The sequence below is a fragment of the Rattus norvegicus genome, chromosome 2 (genome assembly GCF_036323735.1).
Source record: "Rattus norvegicus strain BN/NHsdMcwi chromosome 2, GRCr8, whole genome shotgun sequence".
NCBI classification, from domain to species: domain Eukaryota; kingdom Metazoa; phylum Chordata; class Mammalia; order Rodentia; family Muridae; genus Rattus; species Rattus norvegicus.
The window spans coordinates 8,075,106-8,093,616 of NC_086020.1; the positions used below are offsets into that span (position 1 = coordinate 8,075,106).

Below are 18,511 nucleotides of genomic sequence, written 5' to 3' on the forward strand. Positions count from 1 at the left end.
ATATCCCTGGATCCTGGGCGACCCAAGTGCTCTGGGTATGGGGGCAAATGTTGTTCCCTCTCCTGTAATCCTGGGCATTTCCATACATATTTTTATTTAATAATTAATATTCAACTATGCCAACAAAAGTGGTTTTCTCTCAGAGCACATTTCCCTGGTATCTTTAGAACTCAGCTTTTAATGACCTATGTTGATGCAGAAAAGACATACCATGTTGTCTTTTGTGCTAAGATAATGAATTAAATGTGTTGTTAGTCAATTTTCTTTTAAGGTTTTTTTATAAGTGTTGAAAATCAGATGTAAGTGTGGTTTATGCATTAGATACATGATCATTTACATACATGTGCATCTTACTCCTTTAACCAAGATCCTATCATTAAGAATCTTTTCATAATAACCTGGTGTCTTTAAATATTTCACTTATACATTTTTATGGACTAATCTTGATAATCAGTTCATTTATACAATGTGTGATGAATAAGTCAGTATTATGATTTCCACCTCTTTAATGATTTTTACCTTCAGTATTGGTAATTTAATAGTCTTGGCATTTCGAAGTGAACCATGGGTTGTTTTAACTAGTAATTGGGGCCAAGGGTGTTTCCTCCATTTTGTTTCTGGTTCTTCTTGTTCTTTTCCTTTTCCCCTTGCTATCCCAGTGTTCAGTGACCACAACTGCAATCCATTTTTTCCTACAAGATTGACTTAGTGGTAGTCACAAATGAGTAAGAACAAAGCCAGATTATTTTACTTATTACAATGACCTTCAGTTCTATTTATGTTGCTATAAATTATAAGATTTCATAGTCTGTGATCTTGAATTTCATGTGTTTGTTGTGTGCACATACAGACACACAAAATATTCATAATTGCAAACTATAATGTTTCTGAAAATGGTTTGGTAAGTACCTGAGAAGGTTCATATGTGTGTGTGTTGTTGTTATTGTTGTTGTCGTTTACTAGAAAGTTTCTGCTTGTTTGTTTGTTTTAAAAGTTGTTATTTGAAACAGGTCCTACTATATAGTCTAGGGGTGCCTTGAACTCAAAAATCTTCCTTTAGCCTCTTGACTGCTAAAGATATAGGCCTGTACTAGCTTGTGGTCAATTCTTGGAATTCTGTTGTAGTGTAAGGTCAGAGGGGAGCCTTTGCCATGTGATTGGTTGTGAGAACTGTGACTTGGTGAATGGATTAATTTGATGGAATCACAATGTGATATATTGGGAACTAGTAGAAAATTTCAGAGTTGGAGGAGTTTGGTTACGGTGGCATGTTGTAACGTGTTATTGTTCCAAGCATCATTCTTACTTTCTATCTCCTGTTGACTCTAAGGTGTAAGCCACTTCACTCTCCTGCCTGCCCCACACCTCATGCACAATCCTTGGAACTACCACACAAAGTAACTATGAATCAAAATTCTCAACAATGGCCAAAATGAAGTTTCCTACATCAAAATGCTTTGTTGGATAATTATCTACAACAGTTACAGTTACCTAATAGATGTATAGTTTATTCATTTTAATGTGTTATATATATATATAAGTATATATATATAAAGAGAGAGATAGTATATATATAACACACACACATATATGTGTGTGTGTGTGTGTGTGTGTATGTGTGTGTGTGTGTGTATACGCCCACCATCCTATTGATCAGATTTTCTGCAGATCAGTGTAAAGATGAACTTTCATGAATTAATGCTATTTAGATGAATTATTGATTTTACAGAATATCTGGTTGGGGGTCACTACAACATGAGCAACTGTGTTAAGGGTTGAAGCATTAGGAAGGTTGAGAGCCACTGGTATATGTTAACATACAGACATGTTATGAAATAGTGATAAGCGATGCGTTTAAGATTAAATGCAGGGTTGGGGATTTAGCTCAGTGGTAGAGCGCTTGCCTAGCGAGCACAAGGCCCTGAGTTCAGTCCCCAGCTCCGAAAAAAAGAGATTAAATGCAATGAATTTTAATGACATTTAGCTTTTTAACTTGAATGTTTAATTACATTATAAACATTCACAGATTTCTAAATACACAAAGAATACTCAGCGAATCCTAATGTAAGCTGAGGACTTTAGTGATTTAAAGGTGCCAAGGCAGATTTCACTGGCTGTCACACATGTCATTTTTAGGCGGCAGTTAGTGGGGGAGCTGGTATGTTTGGCAAAAGTGGGTGTATAGAGCTCTGTACTTTTTGTTCATCTTTGCTGCAAACCAATAACATTCACAGAAAAGTAAATCTATGAAAGAAAACTTGTATGTAACTACTAGGTGTCTTTACTTTGTTACTACTTTAGTTAAAATACCAAACACATTCCATATTAATTACATCAACCCTCAGAGTTAGTTATGAATCATAGAAAGAAAATCAGTTGTATCAGCAACAGAACCTCAGTTAGTATAAAACACCACAGCAACAGTACTCTAAAGTTTTTCGCAGGAAATCCAATCTAGCACCTAACTGCATGATTTAAAATATAAAAGTATTATTTCTTGTTTCAATTGGGTTCTATGTGTTTCCATCCATCCATCCATTCTTTTTTTTTAAACCAAAAAAAAAAAAAACCCACTTTTTTTTTCATTTAAAAAAGTTTTAGGTCACATAAAACGAGGCCACATTTACTCCTCCTTGTCTTTGGGCACAGGGTCTGTGGGCTGCTCTTCCACTGTTGCACTGTTGCTCTCTGAGCCAGTGTTACTGTCACTGGTCCCTTCCACCTCCATGCTGTCAATCCCCTCCTGCCCACTCTCCTTGTCTTCAGGAGTAGACGTGCCTTCTTCACCATTCTGCTGACTCTCTGCAGTGTCTTCAAGGTGTTTCTCCTCTGTCTCCATCAGGATGTTCTCCTCATCTTTCTTCTCGGCTTTGTTCGCCATTTGCTCTTCCTTTGGGGCGATGCTACCTTGACTACACTCAGCTTGCTCGGCTGCCTCTTTCTCCTCCTCCTCCTGCCTTTTGCCAGCCTGCTCCTCCACCTGTGCAATCTCAGCTGCAGTCCTCTCCATGCCTACTTCCACCTTCAGACCCAAAGCTTTTTAAGTTCATTGTTAAAGGAGTGTGCTTTCCAGGAATTTCCTCTTCTTTTCCTGGTGTTGTTCCTCTATCCGAAGAAGCTCAGCTTCTAGTTAAAGACTGGACCTGTCGCTTGAGGACCTGCATTCTAGCTGTTGTGACAACCGACCGCACATCAGGCACCACACTCTCACTGAGGAACTCACTGATGAAGCTGTGGTTTCTCTGGAAATGGGCAGTGGCTGTATGCTTCATTGAAAAGCCATCATCATAATCGTCTAGATCCTCAGCAGGCTGAATGCTCATGTAAGGTTCTTTCTCCACGTGCAACTGTGTCTGTTGACTTTCTTCCTCTAATGCAACTTCTGCACGGCTTTTTGCATTAATATACGCAAGGTATGCGGGGAATTATGATAGGCCTTCATAGATTCATTGTGCTCTATCTTTTCTGCTTCGTATTCATTTAAATATTCTTGTTTCTCTTCATCAGTGAGATCTTGCCACATGCCACCAATAATTGTGCCAATCTCCCACAACTTTAGGTCAGGGTTGGAAGCCTTTCATTGGTTCCAGACCTTTCTGCTGTATCTCATGTAGGCCATCAGCGGCTTATCTGGTGGCTTTGGAGGCTTTGGAATTGTAATGCCAGAGGACGCGGTGACCCGGCTGTTGGTGCCCGGGTTCCCTCCTAGCCGGTAGTTGTTGTAGGCAAGATGACTGTATGGATTGTGTCCCAAAAACCCTGGTGTGCTGGGCATTTGTGTTGCAGGAGGTGGAGTGGGAGGTGGGGCATAAGATAGTCTTTTTGACATTTTGGAAGACTAAGTTCACAGTTCCTTAAGAAGGAATCCGAGACACCACAGGGCGAGAAGGCGCTGCAGCTCCAGCTTCTCTTCCCATCCATCCATTCTTTAATTTGCAGTGTAACTGGTGATCCCTTACCTATTATATAAAACAAATATACATTTTATTCTGAGCAATTAGTGCCATACTCAGCATAGCTTAGTCCTAGAATCCTGACTGTGGCAAACAGGGAATGAATAAAAAATACACACACAGGTAGAAATACAGAAAACTGGGATGGTGTAGGCTTTCTGATGGAGGACACCAAGTGCAACAGCAGCAATAGCCCTGGAACTCATCACATTTATTTGAAATGTCTAAGTCAAGGAGATGGTGCTGCTCTCAGGGATCTAGCATCTGCTTATGTCATCACCTGCTGCCACCAGCAGCAGGTTGTGCTGTGAATTAAAGGACTCCTAGCCACCCCAGACTTTTCTCTCTGCAGTCATGTCTCTCTGCCTTTTAGGTTACCTAACTGAACCTAAAGGATATTTCATAAGTAATGTTAATTGGCCATTGTAATAATGCCTTTGAATCTGGATCTAGAGTCTTAACAGGATTTCTTGAGGACAGATTAATACCATATCTTTTGTCCTTCACCTTGTCTTAGTAACCTAGACAGTAATAAGTAAGTGGTACTATTCCCCTTTAATAGTACCACTGCTCCGGTGTGGATGTGTGTGTCTGTGCATGCATAGCTCTCTATTCTAAATTTATATGCACCTATCTATCTCAGGACCAATCAAAGCACAAGCCTTATTCTATTTGAGAGAGTATAACTTCTCTTTGTAACACAGGAAGGTAACTTTGTCAAGAAGTAAATTCTCCCTCAGCATAGTTTATGGACAACTCTTTTAGTATAATTTAGGAATAGCTCTCCTAACATAGCTCAGGTATAGATCTCTTAGCATAATTGGGGGACAGCTCTTTTTAGTCTGGTGACAAAGTTGCCCAATTGCTTCTTCCCTATAAAATTCCTACCTACCTCTCCCCAAGCAGACCTAGGGAGGGCCTTTCTCTATTTTTGTACAATTAGGAATCACATTCAATCTTCTTTGTTTTTTCAAAGTAGATTTTACTCATTTAGTTGGATGTTTTATAAAATACATATTGAACCTATATTGAGTGAGCTCTCTGAATTGTACCACATAGCAATGATTTTCAGTTCAGTAGAACGTACACATTTGAGGTTTCTAACCCAGAACCATGAAATCATACTCTCTGGAAAAAATACCATTCATCTGAATGTTAGAACCTTCTAGCTTGTTCTGATGTATTTTAAAGTTTGGGAATCACTGATAAAAAAGCTTTTTCAAGAATCATATCACACCTCCATATACAAGTACCACACTGTAAACAACTGCTTGCAGCCACATGTGGAAATTGTGCAGAAAGCCACTGTGCTAATTGCCATGTCAATTTCAACTCATAAGAAAATGAAACCATGGAAATATAGCACAAGTAAGAGAAGAAAAGCTCAGGGGTAGCCAGAAGAGCTCAGTGAAAGATTGGTTGCTCCCCTAGACTTGCTTTCCTAGAGTGGTTCACCATACAGTAAGGCAGGGAACAGCTACATGGTGGTTTCATAAATATAGTACAAGCCACAGAATTCCTTGGGTCTAGAATAATCTATAAACGTGTACACTCCACCTAGGCTTCCCAGAATACCAAGTTCCTCTTACTCTCACTTGGACCTTAGATCTGATTCACTCCCCAGTCCCAGGTCTAAGACCAAATGAAAAGGCAAACCATAGAACATGAGTCCTTTCGGATGTCTACTGGACTGACATGACAGTTCAGAACTCATGAGCTCCATCTGACATGCCTTTAAATCCTGCTGGCTCACATTCTTAACATTATGTTTATGCAAGTACCTGTATGTCTGTATGTCTGGGAGCATACATGAGTGTTGGGAATTGAACTCAGTTCCTCTGCAAGAGGAGCTAACATTCTTAACCACAATCCCTGAAGCTCCTGAAAGAATTGTGGTTGAAAACAGTTAGCTTGGTTATAAGCATGTGTCAGAAGTTGATTGTATAGATGAAAAGGGTCCTTCTAGATTAAATGGAAAATTGAACCTGAAGAATATTTTATTAATATCGCTAATATCTAATTTTCTTATTTTCCCTAACTGCAAGAGTAGACTTGGTTTCCAGATCAAAGAACAAGCATTGTTGTTTCTAGTGTCAATCTCTCAGGCCCACTCTCTCTTCTCCTGATGGAGATATTGAGAGCTGATGTTAGCCACATTTACAAAGAGCCATGTACAGGGGAGGGGCCACAACAGCACCTCTGTCAGTTTGGGTCAGTAACAAGTGCTGCACAGAAGAATCACTTTTCCTCTGTTGAGAAAGGAAGAGAAACTTTGTCTTCCTAATGAGCACAACTTGTATCTTTGTCTTTGTTATTCTTTAGAAATAAGGTTGTAGCTCTAGGGTCTCAGCCTTAAAAGGAAACTGGTTGAAACAAAGGGGCCTCCTCAGTCTCTAGAGTGTGTAACACCTCATGTACTCCTCCACACTCTATTCTCCATTGCTGCCAAGCATGGATTTTGTGCATTGTTAATGTGTGACAATACTCTATAATTGTAAATTGAAGCAAAAAGTCTCTTTATAGTTGAAGAATGTCCAATTTGCTCTTCATAAAGATCTTTAAGATGAAGCTAAGTTGTTTAGAATTCTGAATAGTTATTATAGCAAAATGTAGTCAGAAGCAATAACTACAAAATTTTGCATTTGATTTTTCTAAAATTTTTATGTACCAAGAACTTACCACTTATTGAATAAAGTTATTAGAGAAGAATTGCTAGCTAAACTGGAAAACCTTTGCTGCTCTTTATTAGAGAAAGTTTTTGAGTATAATTATACAAGTAAAATAAATGGCTTTTTCAAGGAGTATTGAGAATTCTGAAATTTCAGTTGTTTTTAATGCTTTATTAGTGTCATGGGATAAGTAATTACTTTTTAAGCCCTAGGAAAAAACCCGGCCATGGGAATGTGAGTTTCTTTGGCAGACAATTCCAGGAAGCCAGGGTAAGGATAAGGAGGAGACTGGGAAGAGAAAGATATGCTGCACTGTGAGTAAATGAAGGCACAGCTGACCTCTAGTGGTGAGTGCTCTTGGACTTGGTGGAGACTTTTCTTCAGAATGTCTCAGTGAGGAACCAAGAGCACTTCCCAGTTTTTTTTGGGTTTTTTTCAATTAAATGCTGCTCCCAAGGTTTGGTTACTAATGGCCTGGCTCAGGCACAGGGCCAAGCAAGTTCTAGCTATAGAAAGTTAACAGCATGAGAGAAAAGAATGGATGTAGAAAGCCTTTGGTGTTTAGGGAGGTAAGTCAGTCACAACACAGGTTTGTTATCAGGGAGACAAGAACTAAATCCTATGTGCAAACTGGGCATCACAAAAATATGGTCTTCCTAGGAACAAGCTGTTAAGAGAGTTGGGACCCTGCTTGTAAGATCTTGTGCAATGTACCAAGTAAGCCCTTCTATTAGACCCTCCTCTTTCTCTTCCTCTTCCTCCTCTTCCTCCTCCTCCCCCTCCTCCTCCTCTTCCTCTTTCTCCTTCTCCTCTTTCTCCTCCTCCTCTTGCTGCTTCTCTTTTGTATTTTTGAGACAGTGTTTCTCTATGTTGCCTTGGCTATCCTGGAATTCACTCTGTAGACCGGACTGCCCTAGAGTTCAAAGAGATCTGCCTACCCCTGCCTCCTGAATGCTAAAATTAAAGGTGTGCACCACCTGCCTGGCAATATTATTACTTTAACATGATAGTAACTAAACATGATTGATGTAACAAAGTGTTAGGTATTTATCTAAATGGCAACTGCAAGGGTCTTTTCTTTCCCATTATTTTTAGTGTGTATTATAGATTCTAATGAGTTCTGGCATTTTCTTTTCTGTGGGCTTCTTTGGCATATTTCTGTTTTAGTCTTAACAGGTGACTGATGTTGACAGCCTTCTCATTGTATCTCTGAACTACATACTCCAACGCACCAACCCATCTTCTTACAGAGAAAGAAAAGCAGGATGCTGAGGGCTAGAAAAAAGGCAACTATTCTTCTGACTTTGAAGATAATGCCTGCAGTTTTTAGTCTGCCTGTTTAAAGTGTAAAGCTCCTACTTTCTTTAAATAGCATGCTAATCATCTGTGAATAATTTCAGAGTTGCTCTTTGGTATACTTTATATTCCTGAAAAGAAATCAGTTTTAGGCCTCAAACCTACCAGAGAAGCAAAGCTAGGTTAAAAAAATAGTACTTTGTGATATTTTTAAGTGATTGGAAATTGCTTTCTTTTTCTGCTCTTGGTTTTGCTATTTTGATACAACAATATTGATAAGCACAAATATTCTTTGCTGTTACAAATGATAGAACCTATATTAAAAGTCAATGGCTTCTGCTTTTTACTCAATCACCTGTCCAAAAAGTTAATAAAGTGAAAAGACAACATCTCAAATGGCTTGCTATTGTTCCAACATAGGCTACCACTATTCAGTAAACTGGAGTGTTTAATTTTTCACAAGAAAATAATGAACTGTTTTAAAAGTTATGAGTAAAGGCAACACATTTTAGATATATTGTGGTTGAAGAGTACATACTATAACCATACAGATTTAAAATATATGATGCTTTTCTTTCTATGCTATTGATTTATAATTACGTATTAGATGTCAGAGCCCCAGGAAGAACAAACTCTGCACATTTTTATTAAGTTTAGTGTAATTGAAGAAGAGGCAGTAGGAAGTATTCTGAGAATTCTCTATGAAGAGAGCCCTGACCAAATCAGCATAATTCTTTGATTAGCTGTGGCCTGTACATCTACCTGGGGACCCTATATTGAGATCTAGAAGACAGAATGTAATAAATCACCCAAATAAAAGTAGATTTAGGACTTGTGGTGTAGGCAGAATTCTATAATGGTTCCTAATGACCTAAGTTCTCATATACTAAGCCCTCAGAAAAGACAGACTGAATTGTGGGGATGTCACTCTGTTGGTTGGCTGTGCTGCTTTTACACATGCAATGTCTCCCCAAGTCAGTCAAAAGGAGGTGGCCTTCAATGGACCTTACTTAATAAGGTAAACCCTTTAAAGGCTCACAACTTTGAGTAACAAGGCTAAATAGGAGTGTTAAGAATATTTTTATTAAAAAAAATCCAGGGAAGTAAAACCTAAGTTGTTTCCATTATAGCTGTGTTGGCTATGGATTAGGATAACCAAGGCAGAGACATTTCATAGACAAGAAAATTCAGAGGAGAACTAATTAGCACTCCCAGATTGTTTGAAGCCATAAACCTATCACACTGAGCAAGTATGCTAGAGATAGTGCCTGTAGTAAGGGTTAGCTCTTGTTCAGGAATGTGACAGGACTGTTTTCTGACTGACAACCCTGTCTCTCCTCTCCACCCTCTAGCTCTTGTCATTAATCTTGGGACAACCCAGAGTCTAAGTAGTCAGAGAGAAAAGCACAGAGGAACACTGAGTTTCTCTCCAGATTGTCTAGTTATTTCAATGCTTTTAAAGTTTGCTCTTTCAGATATTAGACTGAACTGATAAAACTTTATCTTTTCCTAATTATACCAAACTGCAGAACAGTAAGTGAAATGACACAGGAAGGATTTTAGAATCCAAATTGTTTTCAAAAGTCACCTTGCATCTAGGTAAGTCGTCGGCACAGTTACAACCTTAGAAATGGGAGGGCTGAAGAAGGAAGGTTGCAAATTCCAGGTTAGCTTGGGCTATGTTGTAAAACCCTGCCTTCTCTCTGTCCCTCACCCCCCAAAAAAGAAAAAGAAAAGAAAATTGAGAACAAAACATCAAGTTCCCAAAGCCATTATTTATGAACCAAATGAACAAGATTGCTAAGGAGCACTTTTCATCTGATTTAAACTTTAGAATTTAGAAAACATATTCATTATTTCATGAAGTTTCAGTTTTTGTGTATAATAGAAATGAAGTGTACCATTTGTAAATGAAAAGAGATATTAAGCAAGATGGAAATGACTCTCTGATGGTATACTGCTGTTTTGAAAAGCCAAATAATTCATCGCAGTATAAAAATGCCATTAACTCTGACATGAAGGTGTTTTTAAAGATAACCATCTTTATCTGAAGAGTAAACATCATTATGAACTTTCAATGCTTTTAGAATTCCCCAAACTTGATTTTCTTCAGCTTGGGAAAACCTACTTTAATAAGTTTATAATGATACATTAGAGAAAGCAAACTGATATGTAGGCGTAAATGTCTCCTTGGCCTCGGGGGATGTTAGAGTTTGAAAGGTGAGCTTGATCTTCCCTCTTCCATAGAGCTTATTCACAATGCCTGGGATGCTTGCTGGCAGGATCAATATCTCTAATGGAAGCACAGAGGATATAAGATATTTGTACTTTCTAAGATTTATATAATTTTATGGAGGGAATATAAATTGTATGTGGAGTGCCAAAGCTAATGGAATAAACATGTAAAACCTCACCCAACACTAAGCAATCCAAGCCATGGCATGTGTGATAAAAGATTAAACTTGTGGCATCAAGGACCTCACTGATTGAAAGCCCTGAGTTATCCAACAACACGCAGTGATAGAATAGAGCTGTTTCTGTATTTTCACATCCAGCTGTTAGGTGATGCTGAAGGTATAAGTTGGTATCTGAAGAAGTCTTAAGTTCCAAACTAAATCACTTTATTATCAATTTCCCTCTAGTGATGTTTTGCTTTTAAATTTTCCCTCTGTGCCAACCTAAACCATCTTATACTTTTCCACACGTATTCCCTTCCAAAGCTATAGCTTTGCCTCTTCCAGATTTGTTGTTTTATATAAGAAACAAAAATTTAAAATATGAGACACATAAAAAGGAGCACAGGAAAGCATGAAGAAAACAATTTCCTATGTGCATCTACCTAGCACTTATTTGGGAATGTCCAACATATAGCTGATTGCAAAGAGACCCAAACACACCTGGAGTGTTCAAAAACATCAGTGTAACAAAGCCCATGGTTGATAGCAATTCTGATGGCAATAATTATAAGTGTAAATGTCACAGAATATTGTGAAATAGAATATACAATTATAGAATAAAATCCTAGTTTAGTGAGGCATGTAAATTGACAAGCATAATTCCTACCATGTATTAGCCACTTGAATAAAAGTAATATCCATGAATATACCTGGGTACATTTTTGGTAGTGCACTCACATGAGTCAGAAGGAAGATAATAAGCCAGTGTATGCACTTTGCTTCAAAGAGTAGAGAAGATGACAGTAGTTATTTTATGACTGAAGAAGGAAGAGATACAAGCAGACCATCCTTCCAGGTGGGTGAAGGAGCAAAAGGCAGCTCATAGTAACAGCGATGGTCACATCCTATACCTCCGTTTAAACCATTTTTACTTTTGTACTTTAAATTTTTTCATTCTAACTATAGAGAAAGATTTATAAAAGGCAGACATTCCTTACATGTTTTAAGATTAGAACAGAACTTGGAAAATGACTTTGTCACATTCACAAACTGATAAAAAGATGTTTCGGAATAGGACTTGGGTCTATATGGAATTTCTTTTAATAAGAAACCTGAGAACTGGAGGCATTCCTAATGAACTGGTCACCCTTTAACAGTGGAGGTGGTGGTTGCCAGATTTCTGAGCAGGCCCTTTGATATTCTGACTATATTTACAAACAGACCTTACAGGTGTGAATATTCAAACAAAAGAAACAGCGAAATATAGACTTTCATTTTGAGAAAAAATAGAATTTAAAGCATTACTGATTAGGACTTCAAACCATATGTTCCAGTTAGCAGTGCTGTACCATTTGTATTCACCTAGCAACTGCACTGAGAAAAGTAAATGTCAAGTATTAACTATTAAAGGGTCTCCCTAGCTTATGTCACTAAGGAACAGTATATTACTCAGTGTTTAAGTGTGGGAGCATTGTTCTGGCCACTTAATAGGCTTTTCTGGTACCTAATTGTATATAAGCTCTCACCAGCACTGAAGACAACAGCTTTTGTCAAATGTCCACAACCAAAATTTTTTTATTAATACTTCCATTGTTAGGAGAATTTAGAAATCTTTTTTGTTATTAGTCATTTTATTTGTTTATATTTCAAATGTTATCCCCCTTTCTAGCCTCCCCTTCACAAACTCCACCCCTACCCCATTTTGTTCCCCTTTGCCTCTAAGAGGGTACTCCTCCAACCACCCGCACACTCCTGCCTTACTTCTAGCATCCCCCTTCTCTGAGGCATCAAGCCTCTACAGGACTGAGAGTTTCCCCTCCCACCAATGCCAGATGAGGCAATCCTCTGATACATATGTAGCCAGAGCCATGGACTGGTTCAAGTATATTCTTTGGTTAGTGGTTCGGTCCCTGAGAGCTCTGAGAGTTCTGGTTGATTAATACTGTTGTTTTTCCTATTGGGTTGAAATCCCCTTCAATTTCTTCACTCCTTCCCCTATTTCTTCCACTGGTGTCCTGGGGCTCAGTCCAATGGTTGGCTGTGAGTATCTACATCTGTCTTAGTCAGGTACTGGCAGAGCCTCTCAAAGGACAGCTATACCAGGCTCCTGGCTGTAAGCACATATTGATATCAGCAATAGTGTTGGGGTTTGGTGTCTGTGGATGGAATGGATCACAAAGTGGGCTGCTCCATTTTTTCTCTGCATTTCTTTTAGACAGGAATAATTCTGGGTTAAAATTATTTACATGGGTAGGTAGCCTCATTTCTCCACAAGGGGCCATGTCTATCTACTGGAGGCCATTTGTTCAGATTCTATCTCCCCTTTGTTGTGTATTTCAGCTAATGTCATCCCCAATGGGTACTGGGAGATTCTCTCATTCCTGACTTCTGGTTCTTTCTAGTGGTTCTCAAGTTATCCACACCCCACTGCCTCTTATTTCTGTTCATTTTCCTGGCCCTCTGGACTTCTCTCCTGCCTTTTTCCCATACCTAGTCCTGCTCACTTTTTTCCTCCCCCTCTCCCTCCCCTGTCTGATCCAGACTCTCCCATCCTCTGCTTCCCATGATTGTTTTGTTCCCCCTTCTAAGTGGGTTTGAAGTATCCAAAATATGGCCTTCCTTCTTATTAACTATCATATGGTCTTTGAGTTATATGATTGATATTCTGAGCTTTTGGGCTAATATCCACTTATCACTCAGCACTTACCATGTATCCTTCTGGATCTGTGCAACCTCGCTCAGGATAATATTTTTTTAATTCCATCCATTTGCTGGCAAAATTTGTAAACTTGCCATTTTTATTAGCTGAGTAGTATAAAAGTACCACATTTTTTTGTATCCACTTTTGAACTGAGGGACATCTGAGTTGTTTCTACCTTCACACTGTTATGAACATAGTGTACCATGTGTCCTTGTTATATATTGGAGCATTGGGTAAATACACAGTAGCAAAAGAGCTGGTTCTTCAGGTAGAGCTATTTTCAATTTAGTGAGGAACCTCCAGACTGATTTCCAGAGTGGTTATAGAACCTTGCAATCCCACCAGCAATGGAGTGTTCCTCTTTCTCCTCATCCTTACCAACATCTGCTGTCACCTGAGTTTTTGATCTTAGCCATTCTGACTGGTGTAAAGTAGAATCTTAGGGTTGTTTTTCTTTGCGTGTCCTGATAACTAAGGAAGTTGAACATTTATTTAGTTGCTTCTGGGCCTTTGGAGATTCGTTAAATGAGAATTCTTTGTATATCTTTGTACCCCATTTTTAAGTGGGTTATTTGGTTTTCTGGAGTCTATTTTTGAGAGTTTGTTGTATCATTTAGATGACAATGTCCTTTGCCTTATAGAAGCTTTTCAGTTTCATGAGGTCCTATTTGTCCATTTGTGATGTTAGAGCCTGAGCCATTGGTCTTCACTTCAGGAAATCCCCCCCCCCCCGTGTTTAAGGCTCTTTCCCACTTTCTCTTCTACTACTGGTTTTATGTAGGGTTCCTTGATCCACTTGGAATTGAGCTTTGTATAAGTAGATAAAAATGGATCAATTTGCTTCCAGTCTCCTTCTGCACCCAGAGCTAAGGCTGTCCCACAGCCCTCCGGACACAAAGCCTGCCTGGAGAGAGCAGGTCTCCCAGGAGCGCTCTCACTATAGGTCCACAGGTGAGACCCTACTTTTGTTCCACTAAGTGTAAAAAGAGGGACCCACCAGGAGCACATAGGACATGGGAACCACAGAGAAACCTGGGACAGGAACCTTCCGGTCTCCATCTGTGCCCAGAGCTAATAATGCTCTCCCACAATCCTGTAGATACAAAACCTTCAAGGAGAAAGCTGATATCCCAGGAATGCTCTCACTCCTAAGATCATAGGCCCACACAAGAGGGACAATCTCTAGTCAAAGAATGTAAAACCAACTAACATGAGAGATAACCAGACATTGAGAGGCAAGCACAAGGACCTAAGCAACCAAAACGAAGACTACTTGGCATCATCAGACATGGTTTTAATACCGCAGCAAGTACTGGATACCCTAACACACTGAAAAATCAAGATTTGTATTTAAATTCACATCTCATAATGATGATAAGAAGGACATAAATAACCCCCTTAAAGAAATACAAGGCAACACAGGTAAACAAATAGAAGCCCTTAAAGAGGAAACAGAAAAATACTTAAAGAGTTACAGAAAAACACAATCAACTAAGCGAAGAAATTGAAGAAAACTATCCAGGATCTAAAAATGGAAATAGAAACAATAAAGATATCACAAGGAGAGACAACCCTGGAAATGAAAACCTAAGAGAGAGATCAGGAGGCATAGATGCAAGCATCACCAACAGAATACAAGATATTGAAGAGAGAATCTCAGGGGCAGGAGATGCCATAGAAAACGTTGACACAGTAGTCAAAGAAAATGCAAAATGTAAAAATCTACTAACCCAAAACACACAGAAAATCCAGGACACAATGAGAAGACAAAATCAAAGGATAATAGGTATAGAAGAGAGTGAATATTCCCAAATTAAAGGGCCAGAAAATATCTTCAACAAAATTATAGAAGAAAACTTTGCTAACCTAAAGAAAGAGATGCCCATGAACATACAAGAAGCCTACAGAAGTCCACATAGATTGAACCAGAAAAGAAATTCCTGCCCACACATAATAGTCAAAGCAACAAATGCACAAAACAAAGAATTTTAAAAGCAGTAAGGGAAAAAGGTCAGGTAACATATAAAGGCAGATCTATCAGAATTACACCAGACTTCTCACCAGAGACTATGAAAGCCAGAAGATCCTGGGCATATATCATACAGACCCTAAGAGAACACAAATGCCAGCCCAGGCTATTGTATCCAGCAAAGCTCTAAATTAACATAAGTAAATTAACATAAGTAAGATATTCCATGACAAAACCAAATTTACACAGTATCTTTCCACAAATAGGCCCTACAAAGGATAATAGATGGAAAACTCCAACATAACCCTAGAAAAAGCAAGAAAGTAATCTTCCTTCAACAAACTGAAAAGTAGCCACATAAATATAATTTCACCTCTAACAACAAAAATAACAGAAAAAATAATTACTATTCCTTAATATCTCAAAACATCAATGGACTCAATATGCCAATGAAAAGACAGAGACTAACAGACTGGATACAAAAGCAGGAACCAGCATTTTGCTACATAGAGGAAACACACCACAGTGACAAAGATAAACACTACCTCATAGTATAAGGATAGAAAAAAAATTTCCAAGCAAATGATCCCAGAACACAACCTCGAATAGGAATTCTTTTTTTCTTTTTTTTTTCTTTTTTCTTTTTTTTCAGAGCTGGGGACCGAACTTAGGGCCTTGTGCTTGCTAGGCAAGCGCTCTACCACTGAGCTAAATCCCCAACCCTTGTGTAGGAATTCTAATATCAAACTTTTAACCAAAAGTTATCAAAAAAGGTGAGGAAAGATGCTTCATACTCATCAAAGGAAAAAATCTACCAAGATGAACTCTCAATTCTGAACATCTATGCTCCAAATGCTAGGGCACCCACATTCATAAAAGCTTACATTGCACCATGTGCAATAATAGTGGGAGACTTTAACACCACACTGTAACCAATGGATGGATCATGGAAACAGAAATTAAATAGAGACACAGTGAAACTAACAGAAGTTATGGGCCAAATGAATTTAACTGATATCTATAGAACGTTTTATCCTAAAACAAAAGAATATACCTTCTTCAGAACACCTCATAGTACCTTCTCCAAAATAGGCCACATAATTGGTCACAAAACAGGTCTCAACACATACAAGAAGATTGAAATAATCCCATACATCTTACCAGATCACCATGCCTTAAGGTTGGTTCTCAATAAAAACAAAAACAGCAAAGCCCACATGTATATGTAAGCTGAACAATGCTCTACTCAATGATAACTTGGTCAAGGAAGAAATAAAGAAATTAAGACTTTTTAGAATTTAATGGAAATTAAGGCACAACATACCCAAACTTATGGGGTACAATGAAAGCAGTACTAAGAAGAAATCTCATAGCTCTGTGTGCCTTCAAAAAGAAACTGGAGACAGCACACGTGAAAGCTCTTGGGCAAAAAGAAGCAAATACACCCAAGAGGAGTAGACAGCAGGAAAAAGTCAAACTCAGAGATGAAATCAACTAAGTAAAAACAAAAAGAACTATACAAAGAATCAACAAAACCAGGAGCTAGTTCTTTGAGAAAATCAACAAGAGAGATAAACCCTTAGCCAGACTAACCAGAGGGCACACAGAGAGAATGCAAATTACCAAAATCAGAAATGAAAAGGAAGACAAAACAACAGAAATTGAGGAAATTAAAAAAATCATCAGATCCTACTACAAAAGGCTATACTCAACAAAACCTGAAAATCTGGATGAAATGGATAATTTTCTAGACAGATACTGGGTACCAAAGTTCAATTAGGATCAGATAAATCATATAAACAGTGCCATAACCCCTAAAGAAATATGAGCAGTCATTAAAAGTCTCCCAACCAAAAACCCCAGGACAAGATAGATTTAGTGCAGAATCCTCAGACCTTCAAGGAAGACCTAATACCAATACTCTTCAAACTATTCCACAAAATAGAAACAGAAGGAATAATGCCAAATTCATTCTATGAAGCCACAATTAAGTTTATACCAAAACCACACAAAGACCATACAAAGAAAAAGATCTAAAGACCAATTTCCTTCATGAATACTGATGCAAAAGTACACAATAAAATTCTCCAATACTGAATCAAGAACATATCAAAATGATCATTCACCATTATCAAGTAGTCTTCACCCCAGGGATGCAGGGATAGTTCAATATATGGAAATCCATCAATATAATTCACTATATAAACAAACTAAAAAAAAGAACTACATGATCATCTCATTAGATGCTAAGAAAGCATTTGACAAAATTCAACACCCTTCATGATAAAAAATCCTGGAAAGATCAGGAATTCAAGGCTAAACATAGTCAAAACAATATACAGTAAAACAGTAGCCAGAATCAAACTAAATGAAGAGAAATTGAAGCAATCCCACTAAAATCAGGGACTAGACAAGGCTGTCCACTCTCTCTCTCTATTTATTCAATATAGAACGCGAAGTCCTAACCAGAGGAATCAGATAACAAAAAGAGGTTTAGCGGTTGTAAATTGGAAAGGGAGAAGTCAAAATATCACTATTTGCAGATGATATGATAGTATATTTAAATGACCCCAAAAGTCCACCAGAGAACACCTAAAACTGATAAAGAACTTCAGCAAAGTGGCTGGATATAAAATTAACTCAAACAAAAGAGAAGACTTCCTCTCCTCAAAGGATAACAGACTAAGAAAGAAATTAGGGAAATGACAGCCTTCATAATAGTCACAAATAATATAAAATACCTTGGTGTGACCAAGCAAGTGAAAGATCTGTATGACAAGAACTTCAAGTCTCTGAAAAAAAAAAAAAAAAGCAAATAAGATCTTAGAAGATGGAAAGAGCTCCCATTCTCAAGGATTGGCAGGATTAATATAATAAAAATGGCCATCTTTTCTTGAAAGCAATCTACAGAGTCAATGCAATCCTTATCAAAATCCCAACTCAATTCTTCATAGAATTAGAAAGAGTAATTTGCAAATTCATTTGGAATAACAAAAACCCAGGGTAGCCAAAACTTTTGCTCTAAGATCAAGTTTCAAGAAATGGAACTTCATAAAATTACAAAGCTTCTGAAAAGCAAAGGGCACTATCATTAGGACAAAATGGCAACCAACAGATTGGGAAAATCCTACTCAATTGGAATATCTTTACCAATCCTATATCAGATAGAGGGCTAATACAAATATATACAAAAAAATTCAAGATGACTCCAGAGAATCAAATAACCCTATTACAAAGTGGTATACAGAGTTAAGCAAAGAATTTTTTAACTGATGAATATTGAATGGCTGCGAAGCATCTAAAGAAACAATGTCTTGGCTGATCCCAGCTCACAGCTCCCTGTTCCCAAATGTGTGGGAGAGAGAGCAGATTGCCCAGAAGTGTGGGCAATCCTGAGACTGCAGGGCAGGAGAGACTGCCATTTCTGCCCTCCTTTGCCCACATCCTTGGCCCAAGAGGAAACTGTATACTTCCTCTGAGCACAGGAAGATTTTAGCAGTCAAGCTGCAGGAGCCCTGCAGTCCAGA

At 38.2% G+C, this 18,511-nt stretch overlaps 1 protein-coding gene and 1 pseudogene across 15 annotated transcripts in view; one reads left to right on the forward strand and one right to left on the reverse strand.

Moving 5' to 3' along the window:
- Positions 1-18,511, forward strand: part of Mctp1 (multiple C2 and transmembrane domain containing 1) — a 694,629-nt gene that overhangs the window by 276,138 nt on the left and 399,980 nt on the right. The gene's annotated exons all lie outside the window — the stretch shown is intronic.
- On the reverse strand, positions 2,624-3,829 carry Smarce1-ps9 (SWI/SNF related, matrix associated, actin dependent regulator of chromatin, subfamily e, member 1, pseudogene 9; annotated as a pseudogene).